Source organism: Castor canadensis, chromosome 7 (assembly GCF_047511655.1).
Source record: "Castor canadensis chromosome 7, mCasCan1.hap1v2, whole genome shotgun sequence".
Lineage (NCBI taxonomy): Eukaryota > Metazoa > Chordata > Mammalia > Rodentia > Castoridae > Castor > Castor canadensis.
The window spans coordinates 33,523,336-33,539,371 of NC_133392.1; the positions used below are offsets into that span (position 1 = coordinate 33,523,336).

At 38.9% G+C, this 16,036-nt stretch overlaps 1 protein-coding gene across 50 annotated transcripts in view; it reads left to right on the plus strand.

Moving 5' to 3' along the window:
* The window catches only part of Sorbs1 (sorbin and SH3 domain containing 1), a 234,557-nt gene that overhangs the window by 98,985 nt on the left and 119,536 nt on the right, over positions 1–16,036 (plus strand). For all 50 annotated transcript variants that reach the window (XM_074078642.1, XM_074078660.1, XM_074078661.1 and 47 more), the window contains exon 3: positions 15,557–15,781. The gene's annotated coding sequence lies outside the window, so the exon portion shown is untranslated. The remainder of the gene's footprint in view (positions 1–15,556; positions 15,782–16,036) is intronic.

Genomic DNA, 16,036 nt, shown 5'->3' on the forward strand with positions numbered 1-16,036 from the left:
TTCTCTGTTATAATTTTTGATAGTTTGATTTGCAGATATGCAAGATACACTGCAAATTTAAATGGGAAACTCCATTAGTTAATGCCACACATTTAGCAGACTTTTATTGAATGAATTAATGAACTCAATAGCACCAAAAAGGCATTTGATTGTAAAAATGTGTTAAATTATTTATTTTATAAAAAGGAGAAAGTCTTTTATTCCCTTACTTAGAACTTACATATAAAATTTTATTTTCAGAGACAAATGTAATAAAACCTTATATTTTAATTCTTTACTTACATTTTAATTATTATAGGAGAACAGAATGTCACTTGAAATTTTGAAATGAATTATTATGTAGTGGGGTTGAATTTAGGGCCTTCTGCTTGCAAGGCAAGTACCCTACCACCTTGAGCCACACCCCCAGTCCTTTTGCTTTTAGTTTATTTTTCAGATAGGGTTTTGAGCTAATTTTGTCCTGGCTGTCCTTGAATTGTGATTCTATTGCCTTTGCCTCCTGAGTAGCTGGGATTACAGGCCTGCACCTTCATGTTTGGTCCTAAAAACAATTTAGAATAATAATTTAGTATTCCTGGCACTTAAGAAACATAGGGATGGCAGAGTGGCTCAAATGGTAAGAGCACCTGCCTAGCAAGTGTGAGGATCTGAGTTCAAACCCACGTGTTGCCAAAGAAAAAAATTATATAGTCAGACACAGATGCTTGTCTTTGGGGCATTCAGCATCTACAGAGCTGTAGTAGTATTGCTGATTTGGCCTGTTGGAAGGGCTTGACAAGGTAGGAGTTCTTTACCTTTCAGAGAAGATGTGTGTCTATGTGTTACATTTTCTCATCTCAGTGGGTTGATCAGGACTTTAGGGCTCATGACATTTAAAAACCCAAATCCTATGATACTCTGAGTCCTGTGGCCACATGAAACCTTCTGAAAGACAGAATTTCACTTCTTCCCTCTCCCCTCCCCTCCTCTGGACTTTGGTATAGCCAGCAGTGAATTTAGGAATGTATTTTAAATCACACATATATGCAACTTTTGGAGTCCTTTGGGATTTTTCTGTCTGTATCCACTAGTGCAACAGTTTAGCAAGCCTATTGGTGAATTTGCATAGTCATCTTAGTTTTCATATCTATTTCCTTCCTCCCTTCCCCCCTTCCCTCCTTCTTCCTTCCCTCCCTTCCTCTTTCCAGTTAAATTCAGTGGTCAACTTGTGTCATATGCAGCCAAGGGCACTGCTGTCTTTTAACCTGCAAGTTTCTGTACAAAAGTGGGGTTCTGGGTGGGGTTATCCCAGGTTTGTGTTAAATTTTCTTTGCCCAAGGCAAAAAAAGGTCTGTTCCTGGCAGTAACTTCATACAGGATCCAGTAAATTGTCATAATGGTAAAACAGTGACTAATGAGAGCATTTTATTAACCAGGGTTCCACTCACCTCCACTCTCCTCTACTTTGGAATTAGAATTGGACAAATGGGAAATAAATCAATTATTAAGCAATCATTTATTGAGTTCTTCCTGTGTGCCGAGCACTGTGTTGAATGGGCAAATGACCCCATTAACCCTTACCACAGGATTATTGCTGTTTTATATCTGTTTTGCACGTGAGGACACCAAGCTTTACATAGGTGGCAGTCACAGTGAAGCACTCAGAACTCATTGCTGATTATAGTTGCAAAGGATTTAATTATTCTCTTAATGAAGATCTCAATCTCCACCCTTGCTGTGGGCATCCCCACTAATGAACAGATGTGGTTCTTTTCTTCCAACTTCTTATGTTATATTTATTTAAGGTATGAATTTTGAAGGAAGGTCATTTGGGGTTGAGAACCATTCTAACATCTATTAACTTGGAAATTATCTCTTAAAGATCTTATTCTGTTACCTTTTATTTTACTTTAGTGGTTTATATTGTAGTTTCTCTATTTAGTTAGTAAGCCTCTTTTGATTCTAAAGGACTTTTGATACCTTTTATTTCCTTGTAATTTTGTCAGTCACCAAGGCAGTTGGGCAGAAAAAGCTTCGCTGTGGGCAGAGTGGCAGAATGAGATTTAGTGAGTATACACAGAGGATCAAATTCTCTCTGTGCAGCACTTTTTGCTACAAATAAGCAAGAAAAGACAAATTTAGAAATTGTCACCTGTGGTTGCTGTAATCAAAGCTTCCACAGCCTTGATTCACAGCCAGATTGCTGGGAGCTTCTCTCCTGGGCAGAGTGTGTTTGTGGTTGAGGGACTATGTGTTTGTGTGAGTGAGAGAGAGGGAAAGAGAAGAAAGAGAGAGAGAATGCTCCGAGCAGCAGGGCATCAGTGCCTCCTCCTATGACCCTGATTTGAATTGATGTCCGCCCGCAGACCCTCCCTGCCCTTTGATCCCTTTCTCTCCATGCCTCAGCAAAGTCAAATCTCGAATTAGGAAACTTCCCTTCTGCAGAACTTACATTGAGTTCTTTGCCTGATAGTGCCATTGCCTGGTGTTCAAGGCCATCTTGGGGTCTGTGCACACCGTCTACCCAATGTTACTTCCATTTGCTCTTCAGTACAAACCCTTCCCATAAACTGGCTTGTTCTAGTCTGTGCTGTGTACTAGACACTACCTGTGTGGGAACTCTAGCCCAGGTACTTTGTGAGGAGTACAGCTTGTTAGTAGCAGAAGACATGGGAGACAGTAAGTTTGTTTTTTCTTTCTTTCTTTCTTTTTGGCAAAGAAAAGGGTCTGAACTCAAGGCCTTGAGCTTGTTAGACAGTTACTCTATCAACTGGACATGCCCTCAGCTCTTTTTTGCTTAACATATTTTTAAGGTAGGGTCTCAAGTTTTTGCCCATGCATGGCCTCAGACCAATATCCTCCTACCTGTGACTTCCTGCATACTGGAATCACAGGTACATGCCACTACACCTGATTTATTGATTGAAATGTGGTTTTGCTAACTTTTTGTCCTGCTGGCCTCAAACTGCATCCTTTTGATCTCTGTCTTCTGAATAGGAAGACAGGAATTTTTATCTATAAATCAAGTGATACCTGCCAGTAACATGTGAACTGTTGGGAAAGAGAAGGGCAGTTACTTTTCTTCTTATGGACGTTAACTTTCAGAGGGAATTGTACTGTTGGGGAAAGACAGGCCATGTTATCTCATAAGAGAGGTAGAGGAAGCAGGCACTGGAAGCTCTTGAAGGGGGTGCTGACTAAGGCTGTTCTTATATTATTATTTTTGTGTCTAGTGCGGGGGATCGAACCCAGGGCCTAGTGCACTGTCTTCTGCTGAGCTATACTCTGCCCCTGAGATTGTTCTTTTTAATTACCTTGAAAATACCAGCCTCCCTGCAGTTGAAAAAGAACATCTGCTGCTACTCAGAACAATCAGCTGTGGAGAGAGTCATTTTGAGTCTCTCTCTCTAAGATGCTATTGGTGATGATCATGCTGAAATCAGATAAAATTTATAGAAAACTTCCTCACTCAGTAATAGGCTGTGGATGTGCTTGATCTTCTGTAATTCTCATTGTAACACTGTGATATTGATTCCCATTTTATAGATGAGAAGCTGAGACTGAGCAAGGTTTATTAACTGCCAATCATGCAACTAATAAGTAGCAGAGCAGCAACTCAAATCCAAGTTATATTTCTTCTAGAGTTTCTCTACCTTTTTTCAAAGGTGTGTCTGAGCTGGGGATGTTGGTAGATGTCTTTGCTTCCTAAAGTCTCTGGAAAATGCTGTGTGTGATCTTACTCAGTTTTAACTTCACTTAAGGAGCACCTTATAGAAAGAAGTTGATATAAGAACTACAGAAATCTTTTTTTTTTTTTGAGGTGTTGTAGATTGGACCAGGGCCTCACACATTCTAGGCAAGCAGTGTACCACTGAGCTACACCCAAGCTCTAAGGGTTATTTTAAGCATCCAGAAGAATGTTTTGGTCAACATGTACTCAGGTCTTTTCCCTGGAAACTCTTGAAGCTTGGCATTCTTTTAAATTTTTGTTTTATTAATTGTACAAAATAATGCATTTCATTATGACCTTTCATGCATGTATACTATGTACTTCAGTTATATTTACCTTCCATCACTCTCGCTATTCTCCCTCTTCCCACTGGTCCCTCTCTAATAGTCTTCCTTCTACTTTCATGTTTGTTTTTTTAAGTCTAGATTCCACATATGAGAGAAAACATGTGATACTTGTCTTTCTTCATCTGGCTTATTTCACCTTAACATGATAATCTCTAGTTCCACCCATTTACCTGCAAATGACATAATTTCTTATTTCTTAATGGTTGAATAATACTCCATGGTGTATATATACCATAGTTTCTTTATCCATTCATCCATTGATGAACACATAGGTTGATTCTGTAACTTGGCTATTGTAAATGGTCAAGCTTGCCATTCTTTTGTTTAGAATATTCTTAGACCATCCATAGGTACTCATCCCTGTTTTTGTAGTGCTTCATCATGGTTTCAAGGCTATTAGTCTTCTCTCCCCAACTGGAATATAAGGTCTCTAAGTGTAGACACCATCTCTTATCTTGATTAATAAATGTGATTATCTTGTTACCATATTTATCTTATTACCCCTAAGATGATTCCTATGTCTTTTTCAGGTCTACGTGTTCTCTGAGCAGTCTTTTATAGGAGCATCTTGCTTTAGGCAGTGATAGTTTTGGATTTTGTTGAATGTGGCTGAATGGTGGAGCAGAGTCATAATCGATATTCTGTCTTCTGCCTTGCTTCTGTAAGACTCTTCAATGAGTCTTATAACTTTTATTGAGGCTCAATTTCTCCGTTTGTAAAATGGATATAGAAGCCTCATTTCTGAGGATCAGAAATGACATGTAAAGTAAGCTTTTAGGAAATGAAGAGGTGGTTAATCTGTTTGTTCAGTAGTGTGAACATAGAGCCTTTGCACGTATGTACAATATATCCATATGATGATTTGGTTCCTTGGGACCTGACCCTTAAGAGAGGGCAACTCTAAAGTCCTTTAAAATGTTTTTACCAAGAGAGTCTTTTATTGTTTTTGCATGGGAAGGTAGAACTGGAGACCAGTTTCTTGTGCTTGAATCCTACTGCAGTTTGTAAAACCTGTTTTTTGGTACAGGTAGTAACATCAACCTCCTGATCAGGTAGTCATCAGTCTGTTAAAACAATAAGCCATTGAAAGAATTAGATCAGCACCTTTTTTTCTGGGATATTTTTCCTTTTGTAATTTAACCCTAAGAACAACTCATTAAATTAGTTATTATTTCCCCTCTGATAGATGATTAAACTAAGGCTGACAAATTAAGGACTTCCTACTTTGCACAGTCAAGTTTGGATTCAAATCCAGTTCTTCTGGCCAACTTCTTGTTGTCGTCCAGGCTGTAGTAACTAAAGTCTGAAGTGTGCACTAGATACCTGCCAAGCCAGGGTCCTTCTATGCCTGCAATATAGACAAATCATTTTTGTGTGTCTAAACATTTATATATTAATATATAAATGTATATTAGATGACAACCCATTTCCAGGTAGTGTGGTCTGAGAGACAACACAGATGTTTCTCAAAATATTTTTGTTTAATATTTACTTTGAGCTTGGAACTATATTGAGTGTTTTAGTGAGTTTTATCCTAGTTTAAAGAAAAGACATTTCAGAAATTTGCACTGCATTCTCAAATGGTTGAATGCAGCTTTTATACTTGATGTGATTTTTAAAAAAGTAGCTGATGTGATACTATGTGAACAGAGGGAGTCAGGGTCTCACATTCATTGTATTTAGGCACTAATGACCCTTGGCCCCCACAGCCTAAATTCAGGGATTACTGATTCTGAGCCTATGTATATATGTTCCACCTCAGTTATTAAACAAATACCACTGAGAAGAGAGGTTTTCTCAGAAAAGATAATATTTTCAGTGTTTTGTGTTGACTTTTGAGTTAGGTTAGTATACTTTCAGTAAAATTTCGAAACTTAAGGTAAACAAGCAATTTTTGAATAAGCTAGCATTATGAATTGAGGCATTTAAGTTATGTATTTACAAAAGACTCAAAATCTTTTCACTGAATGGAGCTTCTGTTCCCTCATTCCTGAGCATGGTATGGGCCTGCACTGTAGACGTCTGTATAATGTAGTATGTGGTGAATAAGTAGCCTTAGGGATTTTGCGGATTAGAAGTGGAGTGGGAACTATGTGTGGATTGTCTGTGAGAGTGAATACCTCTCACCATGTCAAACCCTCCCTTCCTCCCGTTCTTAAGCTCTAACAGATCTCTTTTCAGAGGCTTTCTTTGATTTGTTTTTCAGCCACATAGAGTACTGCTTAATTTCACTTACCAACATTGTGGCCTCTGGTCCACCCTTGACTCTTCTGAGGATTCAAGATGTTTTCACTTGTGCTTTTTTGACAGGTAACCATTGTAGAACCACCACTTGGGAAGAAGCATGACATCTCTCTCCTGAGTGTGCCCTTATTTTGAGGTTATATATTTATAATTTAAACAGAGCTAAGATATTTTGCCTTTATTTAATGAATTTGGGAATCTGCCCTATGTTGAATTATCTAAATAATCTAAGTGGAACGTTCCAAAAATACTGGATGACACAATTAGACAGCTTTGTTTTGGTTCTGTAGACACAGACCATATTTGGAAAACACAAATGGACCAGTTTTCACATTTAGGACTTGTCTTGGTTAACAATGCTTGTTTAAGAAACTTTGTCCCACAGCTTTATATATAAAGAGCTTGAGAAGGAGCTGAGAGCTCTGGAATGCCATGGAGTCCATGAGGAGTGAGGAATTGGCAGGGAGCAGGCTTAGGCAGTAAACAAGGGACTATGTGTGTTGCCACCTGACAGTCCCTATAACTCTTTTAAAAGAAATTCTTTGGCCAGGCACCAGTGGCTCATGCCTATAATCCTAGCTACTCAGGAGGTGGAGATCAGGAGGATCTCAGTTCAAAGCCAGTTTGTGGACTACCTTTAAGATGTAAGAAAAGATGGCCAGTCATTGTTTAATCTTTTCTTTGAAAAACTAATCAGGTTAAGTAAACATTTTCTCATAGATTTGTATGTTTGCATTTTCTCCTATAGGAGTTAATTCTTTATGTCTTCTCAATATTTTTCTTGGTAGTATGGATGTACCCTGTAAAATAGGGATATTAACCTTTTTTTATGTTTGCTACAAGCCACTCATTTTAATACATAGACAATGTGATATATGGCTATGAATTATTTCCTTAATTCTGTTTGAAGTGCAAATACTATTGCATTTGTAAGACTTGAAACTATTTGTGGGCTGCATTTTGTATATTGAGTTTTATTGTCAGAAATCAATTTTGTATATTTAAATGTTTCACTAAAGTATGAAAGATAAAAAATGATTCCAGTTATGAATCTGACCCTTCTCTGAGATGGACTTGGAATAAGAATGTGATGATTTTAATGGGATCCTGGGCATAGGATTTCTGAATTCTGTGATCATAAGTAGGTCTTATTAAAAAAGAATTCCTCATCTCCATAACTTTTTATAGCGATCAAAACAAAAACTAAAAGTAAAATAAAATAGTTTTTGTTAGACCTGTACATCTGGCCACTGAATTTGGCCTTAAAGTTTGGGAAGGTGGGAAAAAGGCATTAATAGGAAGCAACAAAGAAACTAAAGGCTTACAAATGGGAAATCTTGTCAGGATTCAGTAGGAATAACAAGTATGGTGCACATGAAGTTTAGGACTTAAGGAGTACATGGAGGAATAAAACTGGAAGAGTAATTGGAATATGATCATTCTGGGCCTTACTGCCATTAAGAAACGGAATTGAAGTTTTAGATCAATGTTTTCCAAAAATATTACATTTGAGATGATTTTAGAAGGGACATCATTGAACATTTGAAAAATTTTGTATTTATTCATTCCTTGATTCTCTCTCATGTAAATTATATTCCCTGTCGTTCTGCACTCCCATCACCCTTAGTCCAGATTGCTAGCAGGAAAGCTATCTGTGTCACATTTAAATAGGACACCTCTTGTCCCATAACCTTGCGATGGCCTCAGAGGTAGCGATTGAATCTGATCATGTTGGTCTCGCAAAGGCCAGTCACTGTCCTGGTGCACAGTAGGGGCTAAAGAAATGTTTGAAGGGTTGCAACATTTTAGATGTAACATTCTTTCCTGACAGTTTTGCTGCCTTTTTGCTCCCTTTACCCTGGGCTGTCCAGCCAACCCCTCTAAGGTTAGAGGGGCCCTGTGGATATTTTCCCCACTGAAATTTGATCCAGGAGCTCTTTCTTTCCCAAGTCAGAAAGTGGCAGTCATGAGACAGAGGTGATTCTAAGGCTTATTAGGGTGTGGTGGTGGTCCTGGAATGAGATGATGAAACGAAATGGTAGTTGTGAATATCATGGGTCATGAAAACGAGGAACTGGGAAAAGTGGGCTGTTTATCCTGTGAGGGGGTGGAGGATGATGGCAAGGAAAGGGGAAAAAGCAGTGCCCTCAGACACTTTCAAAGGACAGATCTTTCTTTCACCAGCATGACCAGGGTGGGGGGAATGGGAGGGGTGCTGGGGAAGGGTTGGGGTTTGTTCTGTGTAAGGTCCCATACTAGATGTTAGGGTGCAGATGAACAGTTGGCTGCCCTTCCTGGTAGAGAGATGAGTAATGGACTCAGCTGTACCTTGTGGCTGATAATCCAGACTTTGCATTATGCAGTGAGGAGTGGATGCCATTGAAAGGTTCTGAAGGGGACAATGACACAGTCCCTCTATTAACTGTGGAGGGCTGATTCTTCTCTGAAATTCAGTATGTGTTCCAAGAAACTGAAGGTGGAGGCTCTCCTGAGGAAGTACAAGGGGGTAAGAGGGAAGTGCATGGAAGTTAGTAGGGGAAGATTTTTCCCCCCCAGAATCTCAGTTTTTGTACCCAAATAATGAGATAGATTGGATTTCTCATTTATGAACCTTTTTTCTTTTTCTTTCCTTCTTCCCTCCTTCCCTTCCTTTCTTTCTGTCTTGCCTGTCTGCCTACCTTCTTCCTTCCTTCCTTCCTTCCCTCCTCTCTCATTTATCCAAGGAAAGTTTAGGAAGTATAAATGAATGAAATCAATAAAAGGACAATTTTTCTGGTTGAAGTAACAGATGGGGAATGGGGAGAGGGTGGGTAGGTACCCACTCAGTGGCTTGTGGAGCTCCTTTCAACACAGTTGGAAAACTATGGAATGGGCTAAGGAATCTATATAGATCCTTAGGGTTCTAATGTTCCAGATGAAACCCTCAAGGAAGTGAACATGTGGTTGGAAAGGACTAGCTCATGATCTTCTGGCTCTTTAACTCCTAGAGGAACTGCAGAAGCCATGTTCTAAAAGGAGGCTCCTCATCACCCAGTGTAAATCAGTTCACTGTGACACTTTGGAGTCAGTAACAGAAAGTGTTTTGGGAGAGGAGGAAGAAGTTAACTGTCTTCAATGCAGTGGATAGACCTGTGGGCCCTAACTAGTACAGAAACCGTTGGACTTGGCCATGTGTGTTCACTGGAAACCTTTTTGAAGGCCATTTCAAATAATTGAGTAGAACGGAAACTGAGTTGGAGGAAATCCAGGAGGAAATGGTAGGATGTGGGGGGATGGCCTTTCTGATGTGTTTTCCTATTGCTCCCTCTCTAGAAACATCAGTCTTTTCACAGCACACATCAGCCTGTTGTGTTCTGAGCCCTCAGCTCACACTCATTAACTTTCAGGCTGAAGTTAATGTCAGGGTCAAGTTTATCCTAATTTCTTCCCCTTGAAAGGAAATGTTGTCAACTCAGTGTTTATCTTTTCTGGCTTTTTGAAGAGCCTTCTGCACACCCTCCAATACTGGAAAGAGTGCATTTGAAGAGAAATGACGTTATTAAACGTTGAGACAGAAAAGGAGCTGTCGAAAATTGGAGAAATGTGGCTCTCATGGTGTTGGATCAGCAAAGTGCAAGGAAATAAGACCAAACATTATTGTGGGGCTTTGTGAGCTGTCTGTACTTTTCAAGTTATTGAAAGTATCTACAAATATATAAAATCAAGTCTCAGATTGGATTTCAAACATTGAGCATAACTGGGGTCTTGTGTGATGATGAGCTGGCTCCCTTTCAAGCAGCTGCATTGGAGTTGAGGGTCTTGGTTATTTTGAAGGTGTGACTTCAAAGGCAGGTTCTCAAGGCTAGACAATGACAAGAGCGAAGTTCATGATTGTACATTACTGCATATTTGGAATTGGGGATGGACACAGTACTTCTTTTCCAGAAGTCTATAGTCTAGTGTTAGATCAGGGAGGAGTTACAAGAGAAGCTTTAGTGTGCTGTATGAGAGGTTTCTCAAGGGCTCCTTCTCTTATGAGGAACCTTTGCTGGACCTTGACTTCGTTTCTATAGTTCCGTTTCTCCCTAGCTCTATATCCCCAAACTATCCAAATAAAGACCTAACAAACAGCCCACATTTATTTTTTTGATCCTATTTAAGCAAATGAGCATATTTCTTTTTTTTTTATTTTATTTTTTTTTTTCATTTTTCTTTTATTATTCATATGTGCATGCAAGGATTGGTTCATTTCTCCCCCCTGCCCCCACCCCCTCCCTTACCACCCTCTCCGCCCCCTCCCTCTCCCCCCCTCAATACCCAGCAGAAACTATTTTGCCCTTATTTCTAATTTTGTTGTAGAGAGAGTATAAGCAATAATAGGAAGGAACAAGGGATTTTGCTGGTTGAGATAAGGATAGCTATACAGGGCATTGACTCACATTGATTTCCAGTGCGTGGGTGTTACCTTCTAGGTTAATTCTTTTTGATCTAACCTTTTCTCTAGTACCTGTTCACCTTTTCCTATTGGCCTCGGTTGCTTTAAGGTATCTGCTTTAGTTTCTCTGCGTTAAGGGCAACAAATGCTAGCTAGTTTTTTAGGTGTCTTACCTATCCTCACCCCTCCCTTGTGTGCTCTCGCTTTTATCATGTGCTCATAGTCCAATCCCATTGTTGTGTTTGCCCTTGATCTAATGTCCAAATATGAGGGAGAACATATGATTTTTGGTTTTTTGAGCCAGGCTAACCTCACTCAGAATGATGTTCTCCAATTCCATCCATTTATCAGCGAATGATAACATTTCGTTCTTCTTCATGGCTGCATAAAATTCCATTGTGTATAGATACCACATTTTCTTAATCCATTTGTCAGTGGTGGGACATCTTGGCTGTTTCCATAACTTGGCTATTGTGAATAGTGCCGCAATAAACATGGATGTGCAGGTGCCTCTGGAGTAACAGTCTTTTGGGTATATCCCCAAGAGTGGTATTGCTGGATCAAATGGTAGATCGATGTCCAGGTTTTTAAGTAGCCTCCAAATTTTTTTCCAGAGTGGTTGTACTAGTCTACATTCCCACCAACAGTGTAAGAGGGTTCCTTTTTCCCTGCATCCTCGCCAACACCTGTTGGTGGTGGTGTTGCTGATGATGGCTATTCTAACAGGGGTGAGGTGGAATCTTAGCGTGGTTTTAATTTGCATTTCCTTTATTGCTAGAGATGGTGAGCATTTTTTCATGTGTTTTCTGGCCATTTGAATTTCTTCTTTTGAGAAAGTTCTGTTTAGTTCACATGACCATTTCTTTATTGGTTCATTAGTTTTGGGAGAATTTAGTTTTTTAAGTTCCCTATATATTCTGGTTATCAGTCCTTTGTCTGATGTATAGTTGGCAAATATTTTCTTCCACTCTGTGGGTGTTCTCTTCAGTTTAGAGACCATTTCTTTTGATGAACAGAAGCTTTTTAGTTTTATGAAGTCCCATTTATCTCTGCTATCTCTTAGTTGCTGTGCTGCTGGGGTTTCATTGAGAAAGTTCTTACCTATACCTACTAACTCCAGAGTATTTCCTAGTCTTTCTTGTATCAACTTAAGAGTTTGGGGTCTGATATTAAGATCCTTGATCCATTTTGAGTTAATCTTGGTATAGGGTGATATACATGGATCTAGTTTCAGTTTTTTGCAGACTGCTAACCAGTTTTCCCAGCAGTTTTTGTTGAAGAGGCTGCTATTTCTCCATCGTATATTTTTAGCTCCTTTGTCAAAGATAAGTTGCTTATAGTTGTGTGGCTTCATATCTGGATCCTCTATTCTGTTCCACTGGTCTTCATGTCTGTTTTTGTGCCAGTACCATGCTGTTTTTATTGTTATTGCTTTGTAATATAGTTTGAAGTCAGGTATTGTGATACCTCCTGCATAGTTCTTTTGACTGAGTATTGCCTTGGCTATTCGTGGTCTCTTGTGTTTCCATATAAATTTCACAGTAGATTTTTCAATCTCTTTAATGAATGTCATTGGAATTTTGATGGGAATTGCATTAAACATGTAGATTACTTTGGGGAGTATCGACATTTTTACTATGTTGATTCTACCAATCCATGAGCATGGGAGATCTCTCCACTTTCTGTAGTCTTCCTCAATCTCTTTCTTCAGAAGTGTATAGTTTTCCTTGTAGAGGTCTTTCACATCTTTTGTTAGGTTTACACCTAGGTATTTGATTTTGTTTGAGGCTATTGTAAATGGAATTGTTTTCATATATTCTTTTTTAGTTTGTTCATTATTAGTGTATAGAAATGCTAATGATTTTTCTATGTTGATTTTATATCCTGCTACCTTGCTATAACTATTGATGATGTCTAGAAGCTTCTGAGTAGAGTTTTTAGGGTCTTTAAGGTATAGGATCATGTCGTCTGCAAATAGGGATATTTTGACAGTTTCTTTACCTATTTGTATTCCTTTTATTCCTTCTTCTTGCCTAATTGCTCTGGCTAGGAATTCCAGTACTATGTTGAATAGGAGCAGAGATAGTGGGCATCCTTGTCTGGTTCCTGATTTTAGAGGGAATGGTTTTAATTTTTCTCCGTTAAGGGTAATGCTGGCTGTAGGTTTGTCATATATAGCTTTTATAATGTTGAGGAACTTTCCTTCTATTCCTAGTTTTCTTAGAGGTTTGATTGTGAAATGGTGTTGGATCTTATCAAAGGCTTTTCTGCATCTATTGAGATGATGAAGTGGTTTTTGTCTTTGCTTCTGTTAATGTGGTTTATTACGTTTATTGATTTTCGTATGTTGAACCACCCCTGCATCCCTGTGATGAAGCCTACTTGGTCGTGGTGAATAATCTTTTTGATGTGTTGCTGAATTCGGTTTGCCGTTATTTTGTTGAGGATTTTTGCATCAATGTTCATTAAGGAGATTGGCCTATAGTTCTCCTTTTTGGAGGTGTCTTTGCCTGGTTTTGGGATAAGTGTAATACTGGCTTCATAAAATGTGTTTGGCAGTTTTCCTTCCCTTTCTATTTCATGGAACAGTTTAAAGAGGGTTGGTATCAGTTCTTCTTTAAAGGTCTGATAGAATTCAGCAGAGAATCCATCAGGTCCTGGACTTTTCTTTTTGGGGAGACTCTTGATTGCTGCTTCAATTTCATTTTGTGTTATAGGTCTATTCAGGTGATTAATTTCCTCTTGGTTCAGTTTTGGATGATCATATGTATCTAGAAATCTGTCCATTTCTTTAAGATTTTCAAATTTATTTGAATATAGGTTCTCAAAGTAGTCTCTGATGATTTCCTGGACTTCCATGGTGTTTGTTGTTATCTCCCCTTTTGCATTCCTAATTCTACTAATTTGATTTTTTTCTCTCCTCATTTTAGTCAGGTTTGCCAGGGGTCTATCGATCTTGTTTATTTTTTCAAAGAACCAACTTTTTGTTTCATTAATTCTTTGTATGGTTTTTTTGGTTTCTATTTTGTTGATTTCAGCTCTTATTTTTATTATTTCTCTCCTTCTATTTGTTTTGGGATTTGCTTGTTCTTGTTTTTCTAGGAGTTTGAGATATATCATTAGGTCATTGATTTGGGATCTTTCAATCTTTTTAATATATGCACTCATGGCTATAAACTTTCCTCTCAAGACTGCCTTAGCTGTGTCCCATAGGTTCCGGTAGGTTGTGTTTTCATTTTCATTGACTTCCAGGAACTTTTTAATTTCCTCTTTTATTGCATCGATGATCCACTCTTCATTAAGTAATGAGTTATTTAGTTTCCAGCTGTTTGCATGTTTTTTGTCTTTACTTTTGTTGTTGAGTTCTACTTTTACTGCATTGTGGTCAGATAGTATGCATGGTATTATTTCTATTTTCTTATATTTGCTGAGGCTTGCTTTGTGCCCTAGGATATGATCTATTTTGGAGAAGGTTCCATGGGCTGCTGAGAAGAATGTATATTGTGTAGAGGTTGGATGAAATGTTCTGTAGACATCTACTAGGTCCACTTGATCTATTGCATATTTTAGATCTTGGATTTCTTTATTGAGTTTTTGTTTGGATGACCTATCTATCGATGATAATGGAGTGTTAAAGTCTCCCACAACCACTGTGTTGGCGTTTATATATGCTTTTAGGTCTTTTAGGGTATGTTTGATGAAATTGGGTGCGTTGACATTGGGTGCGTACAGATTGATGATTATTATTTCCTTTTGGTCTTTTTCCCCTTTTATTAGTATGGAATGTCCTTCTTTATCTCGTTTGATCAATGTAGGTTTGAAGTCTACTTTGTCAGAGATAAGTATTGCTACTCCTGCTTGTTTTCGGGGGCCATTGGCTTGGTAAATCTTCTTCCAGCCTTTCATCCTAAGCATATGCTTATTTCTGTCAGTGAGATGAGTCTCCTGTAAGCAACAAATTGTTGGATCTTCTTTTTTAATCCAGTTTGTCAAACGGTGTCTTTTGATGGGTGAATTAAGTCCATTAACATTAAGTGTTAGTACTGATAGGTATGTGGTGATTCCTGCCATTTAGTTGTCTTAGTTATTTGAAGGTTTGATTGTGAGCATATTTCTTTCTTTTTTCAGTATTGGGGTTTGAACTCAGGGCCTCGCATTTGCTAGGCAAGTGCTCTACCATCTGAGACATGCTCCCATCCCTGACTTTTGCTTTTTAGTAATTAGTCAATCTTGGTCATTAAAACTTACCTTAGCATTATAGGGTCTTAGAAATAGGGTGGGACCATGCAGAACCATTAGTTATCCTGATGCATCATTTTTAACAAGTCTGGGTACTTCACATCTTGTTCTTCCAATGGAATGTCTGTGTCGATACTGTGGTGCTTTGAGCAAGTATGGTAGGGCCTTTCAGTCCAAAGTGTGGAACGGTGGCCTGACCCTTGCTGGCCCACCCAAGCTGTGTCCCTGTATGGATTCCTGCAGTCTACTTGGGATAACTGTCTACTTGCCTGTTTTGCCACTAGAAGGCACTCTTCTTCCTTTTGTCTTTTGCCCCTTTGCAGGGCACTTGTGGGAAACATTCCAAAGATGTACCATCATGTACTCACCCAAATCAGACTCTTTACAGAGTCTTGATTTTAAAATAAATATTAAGTATCAGGGATTTTATGTAAAATAAACCCTCAGTTCTACATCTATTTGTAATATCTGGTACTTTCTCTAAAGAAACTGCAGGGACTAGATTATGGCCTGAGCACATCTTGCTGCCTGGACTGTGAGCTGCTGGGGACATAGGGACAAAACCATTGGCTTGGGATTCAGATCTGACTAGCCTTGCTTCAGCTTTCAGGACTCCTCCCTCCCCATCTTGTACTGGTCAAGGGTCTTGGATTGCAGACAATAAGAATCTACTTCTGGTGAAGTCCTGCTGAAAAGGGATTTATTGGCAAGATCTTGGATAGTTCCTGGAGTTACAGACAGCAAGAAAACCACACTCAGAACTGAAGGAGGATTCAAGGAAGCTGAGGTCACTGAGATCAGAGCCAGAATTGGTTGTTGCCACTGTGGGTAAGTTCCAGAAACTGGGCACCATCTTTGATACAGCTGCTACTGCTGCTCTGCTGCAGTTTAAATTTTGTTTTAAACTGCCCCCTGCTTCTTTGTGTCACCTGCTATGGTTTCAGTTACCATGCAGCAGCACCTACTAGGTAAAAGTCTTCCTGGTTCTCACCTATGTGTTGTTATTGTTACTTACTAGTGTCAGACTAGTTCTTAAAATGTTGAAAGCGTTTCATACCACCCTAGATCCATTCTCCTTTACCC